Raw genomic sequence first — 4300 nt, forward strand, 5'->3', positions numbered from 1 at the left:
AAAATATTTTAAATACAACTTATAACCAATTAACATTTTTTACAGTGGTTTATGGTTTACGTGGTATTTTTGGTTTAATGTTGAGTGAAGTTTGGTTTAGTGTTGAGTGCGGACGACCCTTGCGCGGATTTGAAACCAAATATTTGCCGCCCCCGTTTTCTCCGGGGACTTGCATGTGTCACAGCAGTAAGCACTTGAATGCAGATCATTAAATTTATCCTACGGTTCGTTACTTAATACATGTTTAGGTAGCTTATGTTTATACCTAAGCGGTAAGTTGTTAAGGTTATATTTTCTAAGATCAGTGCTATAGGTGTTATTTATCTTTCTGCTTTTTAAGCATTTGTAGATGTAGGGTCTATGATAAAAGTCCTTTATCATGTCTAAACTTCCACTTTGCTAGTGGAATTCTGACGTTAGTTCTAGGGTGGTCGCTTAATGCAATTCTTGAGCATAATTAATACAAAAAATTGTAAATATAATTAGTATTTTATTTATTAAAAATTCAATGCATTTTATGAATAAAAAAATATAGAATCAAATTCATACTAGACATTTGTATTTGATTTTATATCAATCTACCGCAATCGCATGTACTTTCCTGTTTCAATATGCCACGAAGTTGTGTGATAAGCTACTGCTTGATTGCATGTATATAAAATCCAATAATAATCAATATAATCAAAAACCAATCTAGATATAGTACTCAAGCGATGTGTAAAAAACAAAACATGTTCTAATTCCGACTTTAAAATTGAATTTAAAATACAAAATGCTACTAATTGTTGAACATCATAAGCGGAATATGCTTTAGCCCAAAATAAAATTCTTAATCTACAAGGAATATTCTTGAAATTTGTAAATTTCTGCTCCAACTGAATCCAGGGATTCGAGATAGGTTGCCACTGACTTTGTGCCAACGTTCTATTCTTGTATGATAAAAATGGCAGATTGACTCGTATTTTCTAAAAATAAAAACATTATATTATAAAATATATCAAATTAAAATACATATACATTAGTATGTTAATTGTATTTGTAAGCACGGTTTCTATGCTAATTGTATTTGTAAGGATGTCATGTTAAAATGAAATGCTTATGAATAGTGTAAGCATTTCATGGAACAATACACACTAGTTTAGGTGATTTGTGTCTGTCCTCTTCTGCCATTTGTATGAAACTACTCATGGATTTTGCAGCGTTAAAACACAGATATTTTATTACTAATTTGTGTACTTATGACCATACTAGAAGCTGTGGATATTTTATCTCTTTGAAGAATGGCTCACTGCAATTTTTCCTGTTTTCACAGATAAAAAGGGCATTAAAGGACAACGATTTGCGACCATGGAGATAAAAACTTTACATAGTTAATAGATATAAAATAATGCAATTCATATTTTTTGTGACTTAAAACAGACATTTACATTTGAACATTTTATCTCATAGGAACAACTTTGAACTTATTTAACTTTACAACAATTCTACTTAATTAACTGAATAAATCTGGTTGTATTTTATTTTTATTGAGCATGAAAATATTGGTTTTATACAAGAAAAATATTATATATAGAAGACAATAGTTGTACTTGAATTTTTCATTGGTACGTCTTCGTGTACGTCGCCTTGACATATGCAAATGTTGAGATTCGCTTTATAGTAAACTTGATACTTTTAAAAAGTGGCAATTGCAATCAATAGTGTAGGTGTAATACATATATATATGTTGACATGCAACAGGCTTTATTACGTCATACATTGAATAAAGTCAGGCATGTTTTATTAACGACAGTAAGCTTGTCACAATATGTGAGAAAACAGTAACAATGAGCTAATGGAATGAAACGTTGGACAAAAGCGTTTTATTAGAAAATCACATGCATATAAACATAACTAATATATATTTATTCTAAAATGAATTCAGAAAAAGAGCGTAAAATCATAATATAGTTAGATTAAATAGCATCTGGCATGTTATTTTCTTTGCATATATATTTAATAAAATAAAAATTCATTCTTTAATTTGATATTTAAACACTTTTTTTGGTGTCATTGAAATTTTTTCTAAATAGAAAAAAAAAAACAATATCTACTGACTTGAAGTGTACCATAAAAAAAGCATCTCTTGTGCTAAGTTTTATTATTTAGAAATATTTATTTATTGTAAGTTTTTCGCTGATAAATGACAGGTCTTAGCCTAATGCGTTACAACGAAGTAAATACAATAAAAAAATATTAAGTGAATAGTGAGACACAAGACTTTCATTTTAATAAATATACACTATTACTGCAGCTCGCAATTGTACTAGCGAGCTTAATTTATTTTTTCAATATTCATCCATGGGATTAGAGAGATCTAGGAAAACTTAAACTACGACGATCGATCAGTACATCAAAACCAAATAGTCCCATAGTGTTTAATTTGATTATGATCAGATGAAAGGGTATCATGAACTTGAATGTCGTTTGCACTTGGTAATGTTTTTGAAATAGCAATATTTCATATATCTAATGAACCGTGTTTTTTGTTATTATCTAAAACTGAATTTAAAATAATTATTATCTAAAACTCATTGGAAGGCTTAAAAAAAATTATTGAAGCTTTCCAATGAGTTTCAGATAATAAAGCTATTTTTTTTATTTATTAAAAAGTGATTAAGTTCATGCTGTTTCTCTTGAAAACCGTTTGCATTCCAAGCTGAAAATTTTAAGCCTTTACATTGTACATTCATATTCTTAGCGTTTAATAACTAAGCATTTTTTTCCCGGTGATGTTAGTGGAATAGTCTGCTTAAGTATATGCGTTGATTTTATAATATTGATTATGAGAGAAGAAGTGCCTTGTAAGGTCGCAGAATTACCATTTCCTCTTTGAGACTGATTAATTTAGAGCCATGCTCACTTACTTGAGTGAACTCCGTGCATAGAGAGTCCATATTAACGGTATTAGCCTCAGCAGGGAAAACCGTCGTTCAGGTTATAAGCGGTCATTTCTGTGCGACGATAGATTTAGAGTTTTATTTTATTGTAATAAAGCGATTTTGCTTCTAAAGTGAACAATAATAAAAATATTTATTTTATAAAAATATTTTTTAATTCATATTATACATATTTATTGTGTAAATGAGTTAAAAATAATAATAAATCTTTTATAGTTATTTATATTCAATTATAAAATTTAAATTAAATGTATTATAAAAATAGAACTTCTGTCAAAGCTAGAGTAAAAGTAGTTTTTTAAATGTAATATCGATTTAGTTTATGACGTAGTATAGTGATTTTGATTCTAAAGTAAACAATATTGCAAAATAATCGTATTTATAATGCTAAAGATAAGAATTTAATTATTTTTGCTTCATGAAATAAAATAAAATGACTTGAAACAACAGTAATTATGCAGATAATTTTAAAACATAATTAAGATTTAATTTTCAACCATTTTTCGTAGCAAAAATATATAGTGTTTTTGTTACTTCTAATAATAACTAAATACTTATAAACTGCGTATTACTAAATATAGTTTATATATGTTTAAAAATGTATTTACAATTTAATATTAAATTATGCAAAAATAGACTTCTTTGGTTGAGAAGCTACTGATACATATTTCATAATAAAGTAATAAAAAAGATATTTATAATATGTATTTATTTTTTTCTTTGAAATATTTTGTATATTAACAAAGCAGATAATCAACGTCAGAAGTAATAGGTAGTCAACTCAAAAATATACATCCACTCACCAAATTCTACATAGCAATGCAGATGACAACACAATTTGCATTCGATGATATATACACAATTGAAAAACAAAGAAAAAGTAAATTTTCGAATATCCGAGCAATGATTCTCTTCGACAACAGAAATGTTAATGAAGAACGAGCGATCCAAGCGGCGGATTACTAAATGTATGCCGGATGCTTGATAGCTGATACCAGGGATGGCAAACCTTTTACTAGAAAATATGCAATAAATATTTTTAATGCTGCACATGCAGAACAAAATCTATAATTTAATAAATTATTGTAAGACTTTTGTGTTTAATAATATAATTTTAATAAGTAAAGTCATTAAAATTTATTATTCGTGCATTTTGACCATTTTAATATTATCAGAAAAAAAAGCTATTTAATTTAATTATATTTTTATGGTCAATTTGGGCTATTTTTCATATTAACTAAAAAAGTTTAAAAGTACAATAACTGTGTAGTATAAAAATCTTAAAAGTTATTATGTTTTATAACTATATTACTTAGACGACGACGATACACGGCACGCAGACAAAGCATCATACTAGTAGA

The 4300-nt window shown here is 27.5% G+C and overlaps 1 long non-coding RNA gene across 1 annotated transcript; it reads right to left on the minus strand.

Annotated features, from left to right (window-relative positions):
- Positions 1 to 470: 470 nt before the first annotated feature.
- Positions 471 to 3911, minus strand: LOC148233560 (uncharacterized). Its single transcript, XR_015810500.1, has 3 exons — positions 3743 to 3911; positions 2907 to 3047; positions 471 to 965 (listed from the first exon to the last, which is right to left on the minus strand). It is a non-coding gene; the product is annotated as an uncharacterized LOC148233560 (long non-coding RNA).
- Between the last annotated feature and the right edge of the window lie 389 nt (positions 3912 to 4300).

This window comes from Plectrocnemia conspersa, unplaced genomic scaffold (assembly GCF_051122295.1).
Source record: "Plectrocnemia conspersa isolate PC_06_02 unplaced genomic scaffold, ASM5112229v1 ptg000008l, whole genome shotgun sequence".
NCBI lineage: Eukaryota > Metazoa > Arthropoda > Insecta > Trichoptera > Polycentropodidae > Plectrocnemia > Plectrocnemia conspersa.